Below are 24,964 nucleotides of genomic sequence, written 5' to 3' on the forward strand. Positions count from 1 at the left end.
GGGTCACATTTTCCTGTTCCTTTTGACCATGGTCTTGTGACTCACATTTGCCCCAACATTATAAGCATAGCCATGATTATCACTCTCATGGAAACATTACAAGGTGACATATAACATGTTCCCTTCCCTCGTTTATGGTTCTCACAGAAGCACAGGTCTCTATCATCCCGGATCCTTGTCTGGCTTTGAATAGTAGATCCCCCACCAAGTCACCTGGGTCTTGTAACATGACTGAGAACTAACCCTGTGTTAGGTTGAGCCACTGAAATGTGGGTTGTTTGTTGCCACAGTAAAATCTAGCATAAGTTGCCTGATACAGAACGTCACGCTAACATTTTGACAAGATACACACTGCTATTCGCTTCCGACTGGCTGTGAAATGAATTTGTGGCTAGCTGTTTTGAGAATTCCTCCCTCCTTTAAATTCCATCTTCACTCATTGAGACTTTGAGGTCAGACGATCTGAATTCAATTTTTGTCTCCCGCTTTGACTATCCACGTGACTGGACATATCACATTCCTATCACCAAACCTCTTCTTCCATTCCGAAACATGGGAATGAAACATACGGAGAACTAACTGATGGCTGCCAGATGGGAGGGAGGTTGGGGGTCTGGGCTAAAATGGTAAAGGGATTGAGAAGTACACATTGGTAGCTACAAAACGGACACAGGGATGTAAAGTACAACAAAGGGAATACAGTCAATAATATTGTAATAACTACGTATGGTGCCAGGTGGGTGCTAGACTTATCCAGGGGACCACTTAGTAAGTTATAGAAATGCCTAACCACTATGTTTTAAACTTGAAACTAATATAATATTGAATGTCAACTTGTAATTGAAAAAAATTAAACTTAAAAAATAGGAATGGTACTTACAAGAGAATTCCATGAGATAATACATGCAAGTCATACATCCTTGGACCCGGAACACAGTGAGTGTTCAATAAATTTAGAGAGTGAGTCAATGATCCTGTGAGCCATACTATTCTCACCCACCACTCATTAGGTGCCTCCTGGATACCTTGTACTTTTTTAGATGCTTGATATAGATTTTTTTCAATACTCGAAATTCTGAAAGGTAGGCATCATCCACATTTAACAAGTAAAGAGGTTGACTCTCAAGTGGGGAGTCAGGGGAGAGAGTACCTTGCCCAAGGTCCCCAAGCTGGTGAGGTGGTAAAGCCAGGATTCCATCTGAGGGCTGCCCACCTTCCCAATCCGCCAGCCCAGAGGAGGACAGCACACAAAGGCACACTTAGAGCAGTAGTTGTTGATTGAAGTCTGTTAATGCACTGATGATCAGGACTCCATGATAGACTCTCTTTCTATTCCCGGCCTTGGCTCCCCCATCGGGCTCACCTCACCAGACCGCAGGAGGAAGGCGGGGGCAACCTGCTCTTGCATCACAGTTGGCACTGAGTCTCTTGAAAGGGCACCCACTGGCTCATGCTCTCAGACTCTGCCCAATTCACTGTTATAAGGTGACTGTGCCAGCTGATGCTCTGGGCCATCCCAAACAGCACGGGCCATGCCAAGCATAACCCCAAGGACAACCAAGCAGCCCGCTCACAAGCGCATAGGGGAGGAAAAGATAAAGTTCAGCATTTGGAGGGAAGAATCCATTTGGCTCTGCTAGGAAGCGCTATAATACAAATATTCCGGCTTTGGCCAGCCCATCTACAATACATCCAGCAAGACATTCTGGGGGCTTTTGATGATCATCATCATTTTTCCTTAGTCACTGAGACCATCCTTAGAAGACTTTACTTAGACATTTGCTAAGTAAATATATTTTCTTTTTTATTTTCTCAAGCATATTTTGTGCAGGGTGAATATTAGTAGAAACCTATGGAAGTTAATGGGTCAAGGAGGGAGTGGTGGATAATGACATAAGAACACACAGTAGGGAGGACCAAGGAGACAAGACCAAAGGTTGAATCTAAAATGGGTTAATGCTATGTTCTCATTGGACCAAAATTAACTATATTTTTACAACTCAGAAAGCTAAAGTAGAAATAAAGTATTGTCATGTATTTGCTTTAGATACTTGGATATATATATATATATATATATATATATATATATATATATATATATATATATATATCATCTGTCTCTCCAAACAAAGTTGGAAAAGGAAAACAACCTAAGGAAAACAAAAATGATGCTGGTCCATGATTCTCGCAGAAACTCTTGAGAATCCACAAGGTCCAACTTGAGACAAGAAAGATTCCAAACTCTGGGTCTTCCCAGCATGATTCCTCTGTGTTCACCCAGAGGGGCCTCCACACATTCAGCGTGGCCTGCAGACCCCTTGTCAGCCCCCAGGGCTAAGGGAAGAAAGGGAGTCCGTGCATTAAACCAACACAGATGGGTCCTGACTACATGTGAGGAGGCAGGCAGCCTGACAGGCCATCAACAAACCAGGCCAAGAGCAAAGAAGGGCAGGGACGTGTCCAATACAACGTCACAGCCTCTGCTGCGGAGGCATCTGAGTCACTCCTTGTGCTTGGAGCCTCACCTGGGGCTGGAAATGCACACCCCTGACACTGAAGCGGCTAGCAGCAGGCACTCGGCGTTCCCATGCCGGCAAAGCCAAGTGTCCTCCGTTGTCACACTGAAGGGTAGGACAACACGGTCACATTTCTCTCCTTGAGTTCAGTCTGATGCCTGCCCAACCAGAAGAAGGCATCTCATGAACAATGAGCATCCATAACGGGAAAGGCGGTGGCCCAGTGGGCAGGGGGCAGAGACGGTGTTAGACAAAACCGCGCCGCTGTCTTCAGTTCTTCTCACGTGGCCTGCCCTAGGGTCTCCTCTTGTGATGAAACAAAATCCATAGGTGAGCCAAAACCGGTTTGGCTCAATGGATAGAGCGTCAGCCTGCGGACTGAAGGGTCCCAGGTTCGATTCCGGTCAAGGGCACGTAACTAGGTTGTGGGCACATCCCCAGTGGGGGGTGTGCAAGAGGCAGCTGATCGATGTTTCTCTCTCATCGATGTTTCTAACTCTCTATCCCTCTCCCTTCCTCTCTGTAAAAAATCAATAAAATATTTTTTAAAAAAAAATCCATAGGTGAATCCAGGAAGCATGCATTTAAATTTAAATACTTAGTCTGGGGTTTTTTCCCATCCACCAAAATCATGATTTTCACTTTCTCATCTCTCTTCACTCCTCCAAAACCACTTCCTCTTAGATAACAACCTGGCTTCCCACTTAGTTGAGAAAATAGAAAAAATCAGACTGGAACATTGGCATCCTCACGGGACCTTACCCGCCATCGCCGCCTGGGCCTTTAAGCACTGTCGGTCTTCCCTCCTGTTGCGTACAGCCCTGTGCCACCCAAGGCCAACTCTGGACCCCATCCCTTCGCCCGACTCAAAGACTGAGACAGCACCCTCTTCTTTCTTCCCTCCATCGTCAATCCCTTTCTTAATTGTTTATTTCCATGAACACAAAAACATTCCCTGAGATCTGTCATCTTTAAGAACAAACAAAAATAGAACTATACTTCTCTTGGGATCGTGGAATGTCCCATTTCTCAGCTCTCCTTTCCACATCACCTCTAGAAGGAATTGTCTGTCACCTCCATTGCCACTTTTCCACTTCCCACCCCAAACGGGCTTCTCACTCCCATCCATTTTCCCAAGTCCTGGACTGCTGCCTGCCCATATCGCTCCTTTGTCAGGCACTGGACTGACATCTGCTGGGAACCTGCGTAATAAATATACAAATCCACACCCTCTTCGACGTCACGAGGTGTGCAGTGTCCGACCTGCGCAGCTGTGTGGCGGCCCTGGCCAGGTCTGTCCGCTCCAACTCATGCCTGTCTCCAGCATCCACACGACCTCTCCCCTCCAGCGTCTGGGCCACAGCACCAGCTCCCTCCCCCACCCCCCCAGTCCTTGCCCCCGGACTACCCCACGGCTTCCATGCCAGCTTCCCTAACTGCAGGCTCTCCTTTCTCAATGTCCCCTCCTCGCAGCTGTCAAAATAAACTTTGTCACCTACACAGCCCCTCCCCTCACTCCAACATTCTCAGTAGCTTCTGAGTAGCTGAAGGCAAAGACCAATCTCCTTCGCAGGTGACAGCCATGCCACTGCCCGGGGGGGGGGGGGGGGTGGTCCTTGTCAGGTTCTCCACATGTGTGTGCTGCTGCAGCTCCTGAGCACACCTGGGTGACTTTGCCTCTGGCCTGCATGTGGGCTATGATATTGTCTCCACCAGGCATACCCTCCCCCACCTACCCTCCCCATGACTCCTACTCGCCCACCCATCTCCTGGCAAATACTGCCCGCTGTGGAACCTTCCCGGCCGCCTGGCAAAGTCAGGGTCCTCCCCCTCTGCTTCCCCTGCATGTCTACAAATCTCCACGGCGTCTCACCGCGCTGTGGGTGATGGGCCACATGGCTGGACGTCCCCAGCAGAGCCTACAGCACAATCTGGCCCTTGGTACGTGCTCAATAAAAGGGATGAGTACATAAGAGACTGTTTGAAAGGCAGGGTCTGGCCTTTCTAAGTGTGTCGCTGACTCCGAAGCATTCATGTTACCTCAACTCCACCAGGAGCCCAGGGCTACATCTGCCTTCCCTGGGAGGCTGTTCCATCATTAAATTTAAAAATTAATGACACATTTTATTGAAAAAGCCTGTTTATGCTTCAGGATCCTTTCCCATCCAATCTTCACCATGCTTCCTTTGTTTTTTTTAATATATTTTATTGATTTTTTACAGAGAGGAAGGGGGAGGGATAGAGAGTCAGAAACATCGATGAGAGAGAAACATCCATCAGCCGCCTCCTGCACACTCCCCACTGGGGATGTGCCCGCAACCAAGGTACGTGCCCTTGACCGGAATCGAACCCGGGACCCTTCAGTCCGCAGGCCGACGCTCTAGCCACTGAGCCAAACCGGTCAGGGCTTCACCATGCTTCTTATAACACCACCCATAGAAGTACAGATGGTTCCAAGCAGGGATCCTAAAGGAAAACTTGTCCCAGAACTTGGTCTCCAATCACACAAGAGGCTGTGCCCAGTAGAAGGGTCCCTGCGCCCCTTTTTAAGACGGATCTGGTCCCCTGCACGCACTTGGGGCCAGGAGACTGGACTCCGGAGCGAGTGTCCCTTGTGGCTTCCATTCCACCGCACTCCGTGCATGGGTGATGGTGTCGGTTCCACTCACAAATCCTCTCCCCTCTGCCAAGGCTTGCAGAAGCTCAGAGTTGAAGGGTGACCCCTTGACCCAAGCTTCTACCCCATAAAGAAGGGCTCTCACTGTACCTCGCCCGCTGCCGTAACGAAGGATGAGGGCAAACAGCCTGCTCCAGGCCTTTCTGCAGGTAAAACAACAGGCAAGGCGTCTTAGACTGAAATGTATTCCATCTGCAGGCAAGGATTTTCCAGAACATTCCATGTGCCTGGCATTGTGCAAAGTCAGAAAAACAGTCCTGCCCTTAAGGAACCCACATGTTAGAGCAGTGGGTTGGCAAAATGTTTTCTGTAAGAGGCCAGGTAGTAAATATTTCAGACTTGGTGACGTCCCTGTCACAACTACTCAACTCTGCCAGCATCGCGCTCAAGTGGCCAGAGGCAAACGTTTAGAAATGAGCGTGCTGTGTCCCGATAAAATTTTACTTCTGGACACATATCACTTTCACGTGTCATAAAACATTATTCTTCTTCGGCGTGTTTTCCCCAGCCATTTCAAAATGTCAAAGGCGCTTTAAGCTCTCCCCAGCTCTAGTGGAAGGGACTGACATAAAACAAATTACTACCCAATGCAAAGTGGACAGGAAGGGAACATGTTAAATGGGGAGGTGGGCCAGCGGTGTGCGAGCTCTCCTCTCTACTCCGGGCTAGATGCCCCCACATCATCATTGCCCACCGCAGCAAGGGGCACCTCCCTGCAGGGAGAGCCGCCTATCCACCCAGAGATGAACTCATTTGCATGCACTTCGCATTTGCATGCACTTTGCATTTGCAATTCCCCAATGAGAATATAATAGGGAGCAGAGGTTTCCTGACCTTTGAGAAGAGCTAAAATTGAACTTCTGTTCAAAGCAAAGATTCATCAGTAAACAGCACTATTATTAACTCCGTGTTTTAAGGGAAAAGAATACAAGACTGGGAACATTTTTGTTCCACGAGTGTTGGCACTGACTCTCCCGTGTCCTTTTCTGCTCGCTCTGTTGTTCTTGGGGTAAAAAGTACACCCACTACTTAAAGGGTCCCAACTGTTCTCCCAACAATATTTATTCTTAGGTCAATGCATTTGGAGGTTGAGGATCCTAATCTCTGTTCCAACCCAAAATAGCCTTTCTTTGTCCCAGCTGCCCTCTGCCAGTACCCTCACCCCTTGTCCTTAGGAGGCTGAGCAGAGCACACAGTAATTAGCATGAGGGAGAACACTCGAGGCTGGCTCTAAATCACACAGGCACACAACACAACCTGCCTCTCTCTCTGGCAGTTATGGGATTCAGTCTACCCTGAAAGGTGTCCTTACAGACTCCTCAGGCAGCTTGCTGTCCACGCGGTTCCCAACGGGACAGTGCTCAACCCTTCCAGGCACTGCCCCCACCCAATGTGCTAGTGGGAAGACCTCCCACAGGCCCGCACGTGCTCGGACTGTACTTCTTCCCACCCCGGGACGCTGGCTCAGAGGTATTGTAACAAACTCTCCAGTCACAGTGGCACACAGCACTTTCCTTAATGAGCGTCCCTTCCCCTAGAATGGGTTTTCACTGGGAACTTCCTCAGGATGTCAGCAGAGCAGCCACTCATCAGTGAGCCAGCTTTTCCAAGGTCAGGGACCTGCTGGAGAGGGGAAAGCCTTGATATAAAAAAAACCTAATGGGAAATGATAAACCTCTAGACATGGAATAGTTCATAATGACGACAAAAAAATCACAGTCATTGGTAATTTTTTCATATACATGGGTATTTTAAAGTAATGGATAACATGTTGACTAAACTCCATTTTCATTGCATAATACTATACTGCAAAGGAAAGGGTTTTTATGAGGGCAACCTCACGTTGATTGCAGTGACTGTCTTTCATCTTTCCAAGGCATCCATCCAAAATTAAGTTCCCTAAGGATACAGTAGCATATTATATATGTGTACATATACATGCATATATGGACATTATATGCATATATACATGCAAATATACACATTTGTGTATGTCCTTGACACATATTTAATGATATCTTCACTACAGTTGAATTCTATTAGTTCAATGTATATGCAAAGACTTCTCCACACAACCTCTACGATGCTCTCTTTGGATCTGATACTTTAGCCAACACTTCCATCCCTAATGTCACTGTGTTTATTAAACACCTTTTCTAAAACACTAGAAGAGAAAATACTTACTAGGCAACCAAGTATCTGGTTTCCAGCCAAGTATCTGCACAGACAGGTCTTCTTCATGAATAACGTCAGGGATCTCATCTGACACCGCATTCCTCTACCGCATTCAGTCTTGCCCATCTTCCTGGCCATTAAAATTCAACATCGCAGAGCAAACCCTGCCAGTGTTAGGGGAAAAACGGAGCCCGACAGTAGTCAAAGCAGTAAAAGCAGATTTTAATCAGGAACTATTGCAATAGCTCAGTACAGAGCTGGGCTCAATTCCAAATACGGCGCAGGCGAGCGGGGACTTATAACCCACTTGTCGGTGGAGGGTGCCAGTGAATGAAAAAATACTAAGAGGAAACATCAGGGATTGGAGGGATTTATTAAGTGTTATCCTAAACTGACCTAGTAGGATCCTTGGGGAAGGTGGGCTGGGGTGACCCGCCATCATCTGGGGGATGGAGGAGGATGAGGAACCCAATCAAGTATTGATGGTGATATTGAGGGTGTGGGGTTCTGGCTGCACCGACTTAGCAGGACTTTTGATAAAATTGGGTGATGCAAAGACATGGAAGGTCAAGAACTAGTTGGGAAGAGGGCTCGTAGGGGGGCTGACTAAAGTTGGGTCAGGGAGAGGGTTTGTCACCCGCAGTGGGTGACGTTACCAGCTCCATTGGGCTGAGAAATGAGTGTGAGGTTCGCCAGGGAAAGCTCTGGACCTGGGATCACAAGACATGTTCATGCCTTGACCCTGCTGCCCTTGTCCTTGACCAAGACATCTGGTGTACCTGGAGCCCAGATCCTTTACCAGAGGAGGAGGCATAGTACCTGCCCAGCTTGGTTTGGGTGATTATTCAACGAAGGATATAAAAGAATGTAGCATAAGCCTGGCCATTGTGGCTCAATGGTTGAGTGTCAAACTATAAACCAGGAGGTCATGGTTTGATTCCCTGTCAGGGCATATGCCCAGGTTGTGGGCTCAATCCTCAGTAGGGGGTGTGCAGGAAGCAGCCAATCAATAATTTTCTCTCATCATTGATGTTTCTATCTTTCTCTCTGTCTCCCTTCCTCTCCAAAAAATATAATTTAAAATATATATATATGGCTAATATGCTAAGTGTCCAACAGTCTGGGTAATGACATCACATAGCAATGCCCAGTTTCCTCTCCCTAGCAACTAGCCTCCTTGCAGTTTCTTCAGCCCAGGAACATGACTTGCTTTATAGCCAGGTGGAAACATTTAGCACTGTAACCTAATGTCTGTGAAGCGTTTTCCTGTGCCTCATCTCATTTGATCCTCACAGAAGTCCTGGAGTAGGTAGATAGGAGACTTGGTGGAATCCCATTTTCTTTTCATTAGCTGGAAAATGGAGATTTAGAAAGCTTAGAAACTTGACCCGACTGAAAAGAAGTAAGAAATGGTGGACCTTGAAAATGACTTCAGGTTTTCTCACTACGCAGAATATAGTCAAACACTGCTGCAGTTAAATATTTTATCCCTTGTTCTCCCTGCGTGATCTACAATAATAATCTGCTTCATGTTGATATCACTGCTGTGTTGCTGACAATTACCGGAAAGAGAAGTTGGGGTGCTTCACTGGGCTGGAAAAAGTTTAGCTACATCAGAAAGCAGGTCTAATTAAGCAAGTTTATTCTATATCTATAAAAGGCTAAGTTGACTTGTGCATGCACGATACATATAAAGCTCTCGCTGGCACCAATCGCATGCGTGTGTTTCGATCTGTCACTGTTGATTGTGAATTTGGTTGAATAGCGATATTAAAACATTTCTTCTAATTAATTTCCTTTCAATGTGCATGAATTCATGCACCGGGCCACTAGTAAATAAATAAAAGAACATAGCTTAGATCCTGAAATGTAGTAGATGACTGGAAAAAAAAAAAAAAAAAGGCTGCTTTTATTTTTTTATTTTATTTTTAGATATTTTATTGATTTTTTACAGAGAGGAAGGGAGAGGGATAGAGGGTTAGAAACATTGATGGGAGAGAAACATCAATCAGCTGCCTCTTGCACACCTCCTACTGGGGATGTGCCTGCAACCAAGGTACATGCCCTTGACCTTGACCTTTCAGTCCGCAGGCCGATGCTCTATCCACTGAGCCAAACCAATCAGGGCACAAAGGCTGCTTTTAAAATACTGGTATATCCCCGGTGCTCGGAAGTTCTGCTCACCTGTGCAATGACAGATGGTTCGAACTTCTAAGAATGTCACGTTACAAATGGTGCTCCTCCTCCCCTCAGCTGGCAGCTCTCCCTCAGGTTGAATCTCAACACGATGAGCTGGGAATCCCATCGCATGTAATTCAAGCAGGAACATTTTGGCTCTAAAATTATCTTCACCAGGGAAGCAGCACCTGTCTCCCAAGCCCCTACAAGAGTCAGGTATACGAAAGCATGAAGAAGTTCCACTTCCCACTCCGGTGTTTTATACCTGAAACAGGTCAGGCAGGAGGGACGCCTTCCATCTTGGTTGGTAGGACTCAGTGAACAAAAACATTTTAAATCATCCAGAATCGTTGAAGATGCTATAAGTAGGACATAAAATCTTTTGGCTCATCTGGCACTTGTGTATCTGGCAACGTGCTCCATCCAGAGTCCAGAATACGGCTGAGGCCCCAGCAGGGAGGAGAGAAGTGCAACCACGGGAGACCTCGCGTGTCCATTCATCCAGCGTGGAGCATCCCAGCCGGTAACGGACTCGTGTGAGGACCGCAGAGCCTGCTTCTTTCCTTCCTAATAAGAGATCCCGGCGCGCCCGGTTGACTGGGTTCCCAGCCCAGAGAAGACTAGAAGCAGCCCATGGGCAGAGGAGATGGCTTTGCTGGAAGCTGGTGTGGAAGCTGCGACAGAGGGGTGTGGCGCTGAGCGGAGAAGCCCGGAGCTGTGACTTAAAGGCCAAAAAGCCCAACGCGTGGCTGTCTGGAACCACATCTGAGAGAGGGCAGCGGTGCAGGTCCCCGTGCCATCTCCGGAGGCCCGCACAGATGGTCCCCGAGGGCTTCGGAGGTGCGTGGAGACACACGGGTCCCTGCAGGGCCCTCCCTCGGTGTGCTCCCGGGAAGGAAGGAGGCGGCCCCCCCCCCCCCCCCCCCGTTTAGCTCGATGCCTGGCCTCCCTGGGAAGCCGTTCGTGTACATAGATGTTTGAGGGGGAAGCCGTGGTCGCCTGGAAAACCCGTCCTGTGGCCTAGGATCCCGCGTGGCTGAGCTGCTGGCTGGGCCCACTCAGCCTTCCCGGCTCCCGGCAGCCAATTGCCCCAGCCCGGCTGTGCCAGGCCAGGCACGCCTGCCACGCTAACCAAGCCAGCACCGGGACCACCGCTCAGGGCCTGGGGCTGTGTGGGTGCCAGATCCCTCAGCCCTCGGGGCCTCCCTGTCCTGGAAGGGTGCTCCTGGCACCCTGTCCTTCTAGGGCCCGTGGGTGCGGGCACCCGGAGTGAGTGGGCAGTGACCGTCCTACTGGCCGCCAGCACTCCCGGCTCCTGCGGGCTCAGTGAGAGGCCAGTGTGGCCTGGAGGATGGAGCTCCTGACCGGCCAGCATGGCACCCCCATGAGTCCCCTGGGCCCCTTCCCTCAGAAGGGACCTTCTGTGGCAGCGCCTTTCTGGGGAGCTTGGACCCGCACGCCTTTAGGGATGGCACACACGCCGGGCTGGGCCCCGCCTGCCCCAGCTCTCACTTCACACTCTCCCTCTCCGACCCGTCCAGTCTGTGGCCAGGCACCGGGGGCACGGCAGCTGCGGCCTTTGTCAAGTGCGAAGGCCCCTGTCTGCACTTGCGTCCTGATGAGCAGCGAACGAGGGGGGCGTGTGCAGGTGGCACGCTGCAAACACCAGACCCGATGCATATTCTCTAAATCGTGGCAGCTCTTGCCTTCCCACATGAGAGCCCCCTCGTCTGCCAACTGCGGAGCCAGTGTGACTTGGGTGATGGATCCCGCTTTCTCCGCTTCCGTCTAAAGCAGTTAATTTTGCCCAGGGGTCCTCAAACTTTTTAAACAGGGGGCCAGTTCACTGTCCCTCAGACCACTGGAGGGCCGGACTATAGTTTAAAAAAAAACTATGAACAAATTCCTATGCGCACTGCGGGCCCGGGACGAGTCGGCTGCTAAGCAGGACAGGCAGCGGCACCCGGCGGGCCGGATACATGTCCTCGGCGGGCCGCATGTGGCCCGCGGGCCGTAGTTTGAGGACCCCTGATTTTGCCGGCCGCCGAGCTCAACTGTGTATTAATGGGGAGCTTCTCAGAGCAGCGCAGAGCAAACCCTGTTTATGGCTGGGGAGAATCAGCTTCTTGTTCCTCATTTCTTTAATTGTAACTTTAATGCCTTGACATTAAAAGTAACGCTTGCACACGGTAGAAAATGCAAAAAGCATAAACTAGAGGAATCCACAGACAGCAAAATCTCAGACATATGCTGAAAGAACTTCTTCACTGATGCTGCCCCTAGGGCAATGGAAGCCAAAGAGAAAATAAACAAATGGGACTACATCAAAATAAAAAGCTTTTTCACAGCAAAAGAAACCATCAACAAAACAACAAGAAAGCCCACTGTATGGGAGAACGTATTTGCAAATGTTATCACTGATAAAGGTTTAATCTCCAACATCTACAGGCAGCTTATACAACTTAATAAAAGGAAGATAAATGATCCAATATAAAAATGGGCAACGGACCTAAATAGAATCTTTTCGAAAGAAGACAGGAGGAAGGTCAAGAGACACATGAAAACATGCTCAAAGTCACTAATTATCCGAGAGATGCAAATCAAAACAACAATGCAGTACCATCTCACACCTGTCAGAATGGCTATCATCAACAAATCAACAAACGACAAGTGTTGGCGAGGATGCGGAGAAAAAGGAACCCTCGTGCACTGCTGGTGGGAATGCGGACTGGTGCAGCCACTGTGGAGAACAGTATGGAGTTTCCTCAAAAAACTGAAAATGGAACTCCCATTTGACCCAGTAATCCCACTCCTAGGAATATATCCTAAGAAACCAGAAACACCAATCAGAAAGGATATATGCACCCCTATGTTCATAGCAGCACAATTTACAATAGCTAAGATTTGGAAACAGCCTACGTGCCCATCAGCAGATGACTGGATCAGAAAACTATGGTACATCTACAAAATGGAATACTATGCTGCCTTAATAAAGAAGGAATTCTTACCATTTGTAGCAACCTGGATGGAATTAGAGAGCATTATGCTAAGTGAAATAAGCCAGTCAATGATGAAAAATACCACATGATCTCACTCATTTGTGGATAATAAAAAACATTATAAACTGATGAACAAAAAGATAGATACAGAGGCAGTAAAGCATCAAACAGACTGTCAAATTACAGCGGGAAGGTTGGGGGGAGGGGGAATAAGAGATCAACCGAAGGACTTATATGCATGCATATAAGAGTAACCAATGGATGCAAAACATTGGGGGGTGAGGGCATGTATGGGAGTGGGGTGGGGGGGGCAATGGTAAGATATGTACACATATAATACCTTAATAAAAAAAATAAAAGGAAAAAAAAAAGAACATATAGTGAAAAGCACATCCGCTCCCACCCCTGCTCCCCGTCCCTCCCCCGAGAGAACCACCACGCACGGTCGCTTGTCTGCCTTCCAGACCCAGGCGAGCATATGTCCACACGCACGGATACATATTTCCATTTTATTAGCCCCTGGCTAATGCTTTTTGAAAGATGTAACGTATGCTATAAATCTTTTTAGCACATGAACATATTTAAACTGCAAAATAATATTCCATTTTATGGACGTACTTTATTCTATTGATGGATATTTAGATAGCCTCCTACATTTTCGCTATAACCAAAGGCACTACAAGGCATTTGATTTCCATCGGCCAGATCCTAGGACGTGAGATTCGTGGGATAAAAGTGGGTCTGCATATTATGCTGATACAGGTGTTGCCAGCTGCCCCCACAGGTTGTGTTGGTGTGCCATCCTCCCCCGGGGGGGGGGCGGCGCCTGCGGAAACACGTTTGCGTCCACATGGGGCACGGACGACCCAGAGTGCAGAGCACCTTGTAAGATCTTTACTGGTGTTGCTTTTCCGGCCCTCATCGTCCTGGACCCGTTTTTGCTCCTGGGTTTTAGTTTTTCCATATCGATTTGGAAAGGTTTGTTTTACATGAAGGACATGTCTTTTAACAGTCGAACTTCTCGTATTAAATCTTTTGGGGTGACATGGTTAAAAAGATCATGTAGGTTCCAGGTGTGCGTTTCTAGGATGCATGATCTGTATATCGCACTGTGTGCCACCACCCGCAGTCACGGCATCTCCCGTCACCATACGCTTGGCCCCCGTCCCACCCCCAGCAAGTGAACTCCCAGCCCGAGGTCTGTGTCCAGCTGGGCTCGGCCTGAGCCCGCACTGTGCTCTGAATGGCGGGCTGATTGTCCGACACTGGTCACTCATTAACCCACTCCTCTCCTCTGACTTGAATGGTCTTCAGCTTTGCGCTCCCACCCTCTTCTGCAAAAGAAAACCAAAGTCCATGAACACTCCTGAGCTCCGGGCGATGGAGACGGCACCCCCTATCGGCCTCCGCTACCCTCAGCGCCGGTGCCACACGGTGGTCACGCTTATGATGGTTGACCTGTGGCCCCTGGATTCTTATGGTGAAGTCCTAAGCCCCGCTACCCAAGAATGTGGCCTGGTTTGGAAAAGGGGTCCCTCAGATGTGGTTAGCCGAGTGACACTGTGGTGGGTGGGCGCCATCCAATGGGGTGCTGTCCTCATTGAGGGGAATGGGCACTCAGACATGGGAATCTTGACAAGGGAGGTTTCTCCACCCACCGCCCGTCGCCTGGGTATCCACGGGCATTCTGTCGCCGGGAAACCACCTTTGCAGCCCGGCTCCACCTTTTCCTGCACATCTGGCTTCTCTGTGGGGCTGGCTGGGCGCTGCGGTGTGCATTCTGGTGACGTTCTGTGGCTGACGTCCTCCTCTGAGAATACACAGCTGGAGAGGTTATGATGGAAATCAGGGTGGTGGTGTGAGTCGGAGAACGCTTCCCTAGCGGAGAGAGCTGGGGGCTCGAGAGAGAGCTGGTGAACGCAAATGCCGGAGCCCTGCCTCCCCACCCCCACCGCCCAGCCCTGGAAACGCATCACCTTCCCGGCAGGCCGGCCACCGCTCTGGCACCAGCCTATCTGTAGGCGGTGGATGGGTGGCCCCCAAAAATATGCGGTACCTCTGAGTGTGACCTTATTGGGAAAAGGGTCTTTGCAGATATAATTCATAGTTTCAAGTTGAGATCGCTATAGAGGCCCCTACACCCTATAACCAGTGTTCTCATAAGAGACAGAAGAGAAGACAGAGGAAAAGGCCACGTGACGATGGACGCAGCGATGGAGTGATGCAGCCACAAGCCAAGGAATGCTGGGAGCCGCCAGAAGCTGGAAGAGGCAGGAAGGACCCTCCCTGGAGCCTTCAGACACCTTGGTTCACACTTCTGACTCTCAGATGTGTGAGACAGTAACTTCCTGTTGCTTGAGGCCACGCGGTCTGTGGTAATTTAGAGACAATCTAAACAATATTTGTGGAGTTAAGGACCCAACAGGACAGTGGATGAGAATTCCTGAGAGGCATGGGGTGCTGGGCAAGGGCACTTCCAGGGCACGGGCTGCCCCCCTCCCCCCGCCCCCGCCCCGCCCGTGCAGGTCCGTCCTTCCCCCCTTCCCTCGTTGGCCGTGAACAGCCCACTCCTTGGCTGAGTTTGCAGTGTTGTTTCCACCTCCATTCACTCACCAAGAGCTCTTCCCCACTCTTCTACCTCTGCCCGAATTCAACTACTTCCCACTAGTAACCTTAAAACTAACAGTCGCCGGCACTTCCTGCGCCAGGCACCAAGTACTTTATGAGAATTAGCTCACACAATGCTTGCTGATCCTCCGTGACGTAGAGAACGTCGTACATCGGTTCTACACAATGTCGGTAACGTTCTTATCCCGGATGATGTGGGTGATAGGACAGGCCCCAGGCACACAGCTTCTGTGTTAATTATCAATCGCAGCGCAACTTTGGTGGCTGTAAACAAACCAGGCGCTGCTGGCTGGGTGGTTCCGGCTCAGGGCCTCTGACCAGGTTGCAGATACAGCCAGGCCTGCGGGCTTCTGAAGGCTGGGGCTGGACTGGGGCTGGAGGGGCCCCTTCCAACGTGGCCCCCTCACTGTTGGCTGGAGGCCTTGGTTCCTTGTCACATGGGCCTCTCTCTCAGCTGCTTGAGTGTCCTCACAAGATGGCAGATCCTTTTCCCCAAAGCAAGTGATCGGAGAAACAGAGAGAGAGCCACGGGGCCTCTAATGACCTCATCTCTGAAGCCACACAAGCTTCTGCTTCTTCAGTACAATAAGTCACTAAGGCCAGTCCACACCAGGGGGAGGGGGGTGAGGGGCGGGGCAAATTAGGCTCCACCTCTTGAAGGGTGGATATCCCAGCATGCAAATGGAGGAGCTGGGGTTTGGACCATTCAGTCTGGCTCCGAAGGCCACGTGCTTCATCAGGATGAGCTTGCTGGATAACAGGGGTCTCTCAACCACGTGTGCAAAACTCCAGAGCTAGTAGGGGGGCCGAGCGCACCACCCTGCCTACACGGAGGCTTCCTGAGTGTTGCTGGGAATTGTGCAACAAGTGCATGACCCCAGACAGAGGTTTCTAAACCTCACGGAGAATTTTAAAACACTCAGGAGAGCATCGCCACGTGTCTGTGGTTTTGCTGTTGGAGAAGCCACAGTTCTCAGCCTCCTATTCCTGCTCCCAGGGGAATTTAACTAAAATAAACTCAGTGCTGACCACATCATTCACCCCCTCAGCTCTTCAGCAGCTCCCCGTTCTTGACAGAGTCAATGCACATTCCCAGGGCGTCACTGGAGGCCCTTCTCAATGCAGACCCACACACCTGTGCCCCCACTTCACTTCAGTAACCCATGTCTCAGTCCCAATAAACCCCTCACCAGCTGTTCCCTCTAGATAGATGCTGGTCCCACTGCCCTGCACTTATCCCCCAAGGCTCTCTTGATGAGCCCCCTCCACTTTGAGATCTTCCTGACGACCCCCCAAGTTAGCCAGCAGCTTCTCTCTGGTCCCACAGGACTTTGTACATACCATTCAACCTGCCTCTAACACTTTGTATTGTGAATGTCTAGTCCCCACGAGAAGGAGGTCTCTTTGAGAGTAAGACCTGCAGGCCAAGTGGACAGCAGGCACTCCAAATGTTTGCTGATGAGTAGATGGATGGACAGAGACGTGGATGGATTGTTGGCTGGATGAGTGAATGGATGGATGGATGAGTAAGTAGGTGAATAGGTTGATGAATAGGTGGGTGGGTGAGTATATGAACAGACAGTTGGATGGATGGATGGATGGATAATGGTTGGGTGGGTTGGTATATAGGTAGGTGGATGGATAGATGGAGAGACACAGCTTCTGATCTCATGGAGCTTACAACAGTCCAATAAAAACAAGATTATATATTCTGGAGAAATTTACTAAGGAAAACGGTTATGGAAAATAGCCTAATCGGGATAAAACCAGATGAAAAACAGAGCGTACATTTTTAATACAACAACAACAACAGGGGAGCAGGAAGGAGGGAGAGACCGGAGAAGAAAGGAAAAGGCACCAGTATCTTGCAAACCCAAGGCGTTGGTTTGCTTGAGCAAAGCCGAGCTCTTTAGGATGGCTTCCCATGATTTCCCTCCCGAGGATTGGAAACGAACTCTCCTGGCCAACTTGCTCTCTGGGTGGGACACGGAGGCTGCACATGCTCAGTGGCAGCAGGAGGGATAGGACGAGTGGGCAGGAGCTGGTCTCCCAGCGCGAGCTGTTGCCATGGAAAGGCCATTGTCTCTGAGCTGCGTTTCCGGGAGCCCTCTCTCTCCCCGCCCCCAGGCTGCCTCCTGCAGCCAGTGGGAACCTCCTCCAGCCACAGGAGGGACAGGGACGGGTCCTCTGGCAGAGGCAACAGGCCGAGGCCAGCAGGGCCGTGGGCACCGGCATCTGGGAAGAGGGACTTGAACCAGTTATGGATGTCTGCCCCCGGACAGTGAGGGCTCCCCGCACAGCGTCAGCCTGGCCGGTGCCCTGTCCCCACAGCCAGCCGAGGTCTCAGGTCCCAGCACGGGGCACAGCAGAGCCACTGAGAGACCAGAAGTCAACAACACTGAGCCCCTCTGCTTTCTGTCGCTGCTCCGCCGGGCACAGCTGGCACGCGGCTTCTTCGTTGCGGGGCATCCTCGGCAGCGAAGAGTGTTCTGCGGTATCTCTGGCCTCTGCCCTCTAGATGCCAGGAACGCCCTCCTCCTGCCCCAGCTGTGACACTCTAAAGTGTCACCGGACATGGCCAGTGTGGCCAGGTGGGCACAGTTACCCCACGGAGGACCCCTGCTCTGGAGGGGCGTCCACCTCTCTGCTTTGCCTTATTTGTTCATTCAGCCCCTTTGAATGTGCCAGCGCCCCCAGACCCCAGCACCCGCAGCACGTGTCCACAACCCTGGGTGCTCCCCCTGTGGCCTTCCATGGCGCACTCTGTCCCCGCTCAGGCTTCATCCCACATGATGTATCGGTGCCGCTATGGGCTGGCTTCAGGGTACGATGGTGAGCAGCGCGCAGGGCCTGCCCTCCGGAGCCTAGCGCCCGCCTTGCCCACTTGACCGGGTGCTCCCCAAAGTCACAGCACACACACCTGACCCAGGGCACTTCTCCGCTGCTGACCCGCAGGCAGTTTCCCGGGCGTGGACCCCATCAGCCTCGCTGCTCCCTCAGGCCGGGCGCCCCCACCCCTCCTGCCAAGTCTTCAGGTGCCCACGCTCCGCTGGGGATGCAGGTTTGGGGAGTCTAGGTTCTGCATTTCCCACCAGCTCCAGGGGCTGCCCCTGCTGGCCTGGGGACCACGCTGGGTGCAGAGTTAGGGATAGGGTTAGGGTTAGGGGTAGGGTTAGGGATAGGGATAGGGTTAGGGTTAGGGATAGGGTTAGGATTAGGGGCAGGGTTAGGGCTGGGGTTATGCTTAGTGATGGATTAGGACTAGGGTTAGGGATAGGATTAAGGGTAGGGATAGGGGTAGGGATAGGGTTAGGGATAGGGGTAGGGGTAGGGTTAGGGGTAGGGGTAGGGATAGGGTTAGGGTTAGGGTTAGGATTAGGAGCAGGGTTAGGGCTAGGGTTATGCTTAGTGATGGATTAGGACTAGGGTTAGGGATAGGATTAGGGGTAGGGATAGGGTTAGGGGTAGGGGTAGGGGTAAGGGTAGGGATAGGGTTAGGGTTAAGGTTAGAGTTAGGTTTAGGGTTAGGGTTAGGGTCAGTGTTAGGGTTAGGGTTAGGGTTAGGGGTAGGGATAGGGTTAGACTTAGATTTAGGGGTAGGGGTAGGGGTAGGGTTAGACTTAGTGATAGGGTTAAAGTTAGGAATAGGGTTAGGGTTCAGGTTAAGGTTAGGGTTAGGGTTAAGGTTAGAATTAGGGTTAGGGGTAGGGTTAGACTTAGTGATAGGGTTAAGGGTTAGGTTTAAGGTTAGGGTTAAGGTTAGCGTTAGGGGTAGGGTTAAGGTTAGGTTTAAGGTTAGGGTTAAGGTTAGCGTTAGGGGTAGGGTTAAGGTTAGAGTTAAGGTTAGGGTTAGGGTTAGAGTTAGGATTAGGGTTAAGGTTAGAGTTAAGGTTAGAGTTAGGGTTAGGGTTAGGGTTAGTATTAGAGTTAAGGTTAGGGTTAGGGTTGGGTTAGGGTTAGCATTAAGGTTAGGGTTAGGGTTAGGGTTAGTATTAGAGTTAAGGTTAGGGTTAGGGTTGGGTTAGGGTTAGCGTTAAGGTTAGGGTTAGGGTTGGGTTAGGGTTAGTATTAGAGTTAGTATTAGAGTTAAGGTTAGGGTTAGGGTTGGGTTAGGGTTAGAGTTAAGGTTAGGGTTAGGGTTGGGTTAGGGTTAGGGTTAAGGTTAGAGTTAAGGTTAGAGTTAAAGTTAGGGTTAGGGTTAGGGTTAGGGTTAGTATTAGAGTTAAGGTTAGAGTTAGGGTTAGGGTTGGGTTAGGGTTAGCGTTAAGGTTAGGGTTAGGGTTGGGTTAGGGTTAGCGTTAAGGTTAGGGTTAGGGAGAACACACAGATGCACCAGCCTCCCACAGAGATGGTACTTGGCACATTCGCCCTGAGGATGACTAGCACACGAATTTGGGGTTTGCGGGCTCAGTGACACACTGTTTTAGGGCAAACCTCCAAATCCTCTTTCCCAAACGCATGGGTGTCTGCTTCCTGGCTTGTAACTGCCTCGGGGATCAGCAAAGGCTAGGCCCCCGTGGCAGCCCCAGCGGTGGCCAGGGAGATGTCCCCTCTTGCCCCAGACCCTCTCCCGGGGTCTCAGGCAGCCTCCGCTCCCAAATCCAGGTCCCAGGAAAAAAAGGAGGAGCAGCCCCTCCCCGAGGTGCCGGGACCGAGGACCCGCGAGGCAGCGGAGGCGCCACTGAGGGCCCCTTTCCTCCAGCCGCTCGCTCGCGAGGACATCCCGGGTGACCGCCTGTGCTCTTCCCAGCGGGGTCCGCAGCGACCAGGAGGCCGCTGGGCGGTCGGGTCCCTGAAACCAGGCGAGCGCGAGCGCCACCTGGTGGTGCCGCGGCCACACAGCACGCCCGAGCCGGCCGCGCACTGGGGGTGCCTGAGCCAGACAGTTTCTAAACCAGTGTGGTCACTGACTGCAAAACCCCCCAACTTTACTCCGTTCCGGGGTTTCATCTGAGTGGCATTTGTGTCTCCAGGTTAGCCAGCACCTCTGAAAGTCAGGGAAAGGGAAGGGACTTTGGGGTTTCACTGACCGAAGTTCAAAAGTTGACTGAGCACCTACTATTGTGGGACGCAGCACGTGGCCCGCAGCTCCTGGTCAAGAGCTCAGTGCAAGGGAGACACTCGGAACGGGGCGGAAAGGGTGTGGCTGCGTTAGCCCAGGGCCCTGGCAGCGCCCAGCCGGCCTGTCTGAGCCGCGGGGAGGCTGCCTGAGGCTCTGGGCCTCTGTAAGGACGGCGGATTTTGCTCTGAGCGGGGGCTGCAGAGGGGGTGAAGCAGGGAGTGGTGAGCTGTGATGTGCAGCTTTAAAGGATCATCTGGCTGACATATGGACTAGGAGGACCTATGTCCGGGTGTGCCTGGGACCGAGGAGTTCCCCGTGTGGTGGGACATTCCGTCCCAAACCTGGCACTGAACCCCGGCCGCTTGGAGGAGCCGGTCAGCCTGTGGACCGCAGCGGGGAGGCGGGCTGCGCAGGCGGGGCCGGAGTTGGGACAGAGGCAGGGAGCCCCACAGCCGCACCTGGGCAGGTACAGGGGCTGGTGGGCTCCCCTGGGCCACGCTCCAGAACGGCCTGTCTTCTCACGTTCTCCGGGGCCCCTGGCGAGGAGGGAGGGAGCCACCACGTGGGTGGGATGTGTTATAATCACCAGAGGGAAACCGCAGGCTGGCAGTCACACCCTGAGCGGGACTGGTAAGCCCTGCTCTTCCGTCCCCTTCTCGCCCAAGGCTTCCCCGGAGCCTCCATGGGCAGCGGGGACAGGTCCCAGCACAGCCTCTTCCTCTTCGTGCCTCCCCTGACCACCTGGCAAACGCCTATCCATCCTTCTGCGCCCCGCCCGTCTTTCCTGCCGTCTTTCCTGCATCACTCCGCCCAGCGGCCCCTCCCTGCTCTCTGCCCTCTCTAGCCCTCAACAGCCTCCACCACTAAACACGCCGTCTCTCTGCTGCCGTGCCACGCACATCCGTGTCTGTGTCCTCACATCTGCCCCGGCGCCCAGAACAGCACCCAGCCCACAGCAGGTGTGCCATGAGTGTGTGGGACCAACCACAGACACACAGGCCCTGGCGCTGGGCCGGAGGGCAGCTGAGGAACGCCTCGTGTCCGAGGCTGGGGAGTCCTGTGCCTGAGAGAAAGGGAGGGAGGATGGGTGAGCTCCAGGAGCCGCGCCCTGGGAAGGAGCAGGGCGGGAGGAGGAGGAGGCGGCAGCCAGCTCAACACCCTCCTGTTACCCAGTCAGGGCACCCGCTGCGCATGGAGACAGCACCCTGGCACTGGCTTTTGAGAAAAGAAAAGAAAAGAAAAGAAAAGGAAAGAAAAGGAAAGAAAAGGAAAGAAAAGAAAAGGAAAAAGAAGAGGAAGAGAAGAGAAAATAAATGAAAGGGAAAGAAAAGGCTTTCATTGGCGAGTCCCTGGCACGGAGACAGGAGGCAGGCTCAGGCCTTCTCCCAGATCCGGGATTCGGGCGGCTTTATGGGCAGCCGCTAAGGGTGACTGGTGAGCGGTGGATCCGGGGTGGAAACTGGGCGCTGGGTCCTGTTAACAGCGGGAGAGGACCGGGATGTGTGGTGACATCCTGGCCTCGGGGTCTTCACAGGAGGTGCTCACTGTGCTTTCAGGATGCTGGAGCCCAGCGCCCCTCCGCAGGGGTCGGCCACAGCATGTGGGCTCTGATCCCCCTGGAGCCAGTCCCCAGGGCCCTCAGCTGCGGCTTCCTCAGAGCCACCTGGTGCTGGAGGCTGGAGGAGGCTGGCTCACGCGAGTCCCGTCACAGTGGGGAAACTGAGGCTTCGGCATTCCCAGCCCCTCCTCCGCTCTTTCCCTCCTGTTCCTGCCTCTTTCTCCTCCTCATGCTTCCCTTTCTCAGCCACATACACTCCTACCTGTTCACCACTATAGCGTCGCCAGTAATGCCGGTGGTCTTGATCCGGCATCTAGAAGGGTTCAGAAATCTGGAGAAGGTGCTGTGCATAAATTAAATAAGAGTCCAGAGATGAAACATAATTTTGAAAGGCATCATGGGAGTCAGAGAAGACATAGCTAAAGGAACTAAGTTCCCCTTGTCTCAGGACCCCTTGCTATTTATTAACACAAATTGTCCTAACGCAAGGAAGGTGGAGATATCCACATCAAAGGGTAGGGTTTATATACACAAAGTCCATTGTCAGAATGGAAGAATTTGCCTTTGGCTGTTCAGGTGTTTGGCCAGGAGGAGGCAATAACATGCAGATTAAGATGCCCTGAGCTGTCTGGCAGCAAGCAATCATTTAATGCATCCCTTTCAGGTTTGGGGAAATGCCTTTAGCCATTCCCAGATGATTCAGCCCTGCTGACATGCTGGAATTGGCTCCCGGCTAGCCAGCACTTGGGGTCTCATAGGACCTGTCCCAAGTGGGGCTGGGAAGGTCGGTGACTTCCAGCCAAGGTAAACCCAGAAAGGGGGGGGGGGGGGAGCAGGGACCTCCAGGGAAACACAACTCATTGGAAAAGTGAGTTTGGTGCATTCCCTGCTCACTCATGTGGGGCGCGAGAATGAGGAGTTTGGTGTTTGAAGCGTGGGAGCGACAGTTCTGGATAGGAACGGAATGCTTTGGGGGGCAGCGGGGAGAGAGGGCCAGCCTGGGGACCGCAGGGTCTACCTGAGCCTCGGGCCCTCGCTGGCTGGTGGGCGGTCTGGGCAGGCGGACGCTGCCTCTGTTTCCCCACCTGTAACAGGAGGGGTGGCCTCCGAAGTCCCTGCCACCCGAGGAGGCGGGATCCTGAGCCAGCGAGAATGTTTTGGCCTCGGCATCTCAGGTTCGCATCACGCGTCACCGGGGTGCCCCGTGAATGAGCACAGTATTCGTGTGCGTTTTCTTTTTTTTTTTCTTTTTTTTTTTTAATATATTTTATTGATTTTTTACAGAGAGGAAGGAAGAGGGATAGAGAGTTAGAAACATCGATGAGAGAGAAACATCCATCAGCTGCCTCCTGCACACCTCCTGCTGGGGATGTGCCCACAACCAAAGTACATGCCCTTGACCGGAATCGAACCCGGGACCTTTTAGTCCACAGGCTGACGCTCTATCCACTGAGCCAAACCGGTTTTGGCAAGTGCGTTTTCTCTTTCCATCCATTCTGCAGGCAAAGCAAAAACATCTCTCGCCGCCTCCCCCTCCCCCTGCGCATCCTAGCAGATGGAGAGCTCTTCTCAGAGGTCAGCGCCCCTGTCGGGGCCGCACAGCCCGCAGGGACCGCCCACGTGTGAAGGCGTTTGCGGGAGATGGCGGTTTTCTCCTCCAAACTGACAGCAGTGCCCTGCTTGTCTCCAGGGCCCCACGCCGCTCCTCCTGCTCCCTCACTGGGGCTCCTGCCATGTGTGCACGCTGCTCTGGCCTCACTTGTATGTTCCACTTCATCCCTGACATGCGGGTGTCGGTCATGCGTGGCCGCTGTGAGATCAGCTAGCTGGGTCTGCAGTGTAGACCGCTGAGCCCAGGTCCCCACAGCAATGTGTCCGTGAAGGAGCGAGCAGAGCGATGATGGCCAGAGAGGAGGTGGCGGAAGTGGGGCGGGAGGGGCAGAGGTGGGGATGGGACTTCCCTGGATGCGCCTGGTTATGCTGACTTCGTCTTTGAACCGTTAAACCCTCCAGGGACATACAAACAGGGCCAATGACCCTAGCTAGGTATAGGACAGGAAACACGGCCACTTTGAAAGAACAGGAGTGAAGGAACTTGGACGGGGGCCCTGGGGACCCCACCTCCGGGGACTGTGCTAAGATCAGGCATTTTGGATTTGACCTCAGAGGCCGGCGGCTGATCTGTCAAAGGCGGTTCCTGCAGATCAGAGCAGAGGGCCGGCCGCTGTGGCTCTCCTCCCGGGAGAAACTCAGAGGACTTGCAAAGGAAAGTGGCTTTTATGGACCAAAAGGAAGAAATCCTCAGACAGCCTTTGACTGGTGGGCGTTCTGTCAGAGAATTTTCGGAAGCGGGAGCTTCCTGATTGGCTCTCAAGTGCATCTGACAGTCCCTGGTTGGTCCGCGCTGTCCTGGCCGCTCCGGGCCTTCCGGGCTAGGGAGGGTCACATGGGTTGCCCTGTGTCAGCCTAAGCAACATCTGCCCCTTCCTGTGAGGCCTCCGTCTGGCATAAACAAGTCCCCAGTGGAGTATTGGACGTGGTCATTCCCAACCCGTTTTGCGTGCTTGCAGGGGAGAGCCAGCGATGCATCCACGGGGTGTGGGGAGCCGAGAAGAGTCCCGGGGCTTGCCATTGGATCTGAGACTATCTGCGGTTTCGCTGAAAAGGGATGGAGGCAGCCGAAACCGGTTTGGCTCAGTGGATAGAGCGTCGGCCTGCGGACTGAAGGGTCCCGGGTTCGATTCCGGTCAAGGGCACGTACCTTGGTTGCGGGCACATCCCCAGTAGGAGGTGTGCAGGAGGCAGCTGATGGATGTTTCTCTCTCATCGATGTTTCTGACTCTCTATCCCTCTCCCTTCCTCTCTGTAAAAAATCAATAAAATATATTTTTTTAAAAAAAGGGATGGAGGCGGCTTGGTGTCTCCAGGCAACTTCCCAAAGAGCAGTGCCCCGGATTTGGTCAGGAATAAACACTCTTGTGCAGAAGACAAGAAAAAATGCACAGGCTTAGAAGGAGAGCTGGTAGAAAAACTCAGGGCGGGTGGGAGAGCGGGGGGCTGGGGTTAGGCAATGGTGGGAGGGTGTGGTGGGCAGCAAAGATCCAAGGCCAGAGGCAGCTGCTTGGGCCACGCTGCTTCGTCCGCACCCCGTTTTATTTCGTAGAATGTACG

At 52.1% G+C, this 24,964-nt stretch overlaps 1 protein-coding gene across 1 annotated transcript in view; it reads left to right on the forward strand.

Moving 5' to 3' along the window:
- KCNJ6 (potassium inwardly rectifying channel subfamily J member 6) overlaps positions 1 to 24,964 on the forward strand; it is a 180,251-nt gene that overhangs the window by 148,814 nt on the left and 6,473 nt on the right. The gene's annotated exons all lie outside the window — the stretch shown is intronic.

The sequence above is a fragment of the Plecotus auritus genome (genome assembly GCF_963455305.1).
Source record: "Plecotus auritus genome assembly, chromosome: 2".
Taxonomy (NCBI): domain Eukaryota; kingdom Metazoa; phylum Chordata; class Mammalia; order Chiroptera; family Vespertilionidae; genus Plecotus; species Plecotus auritus.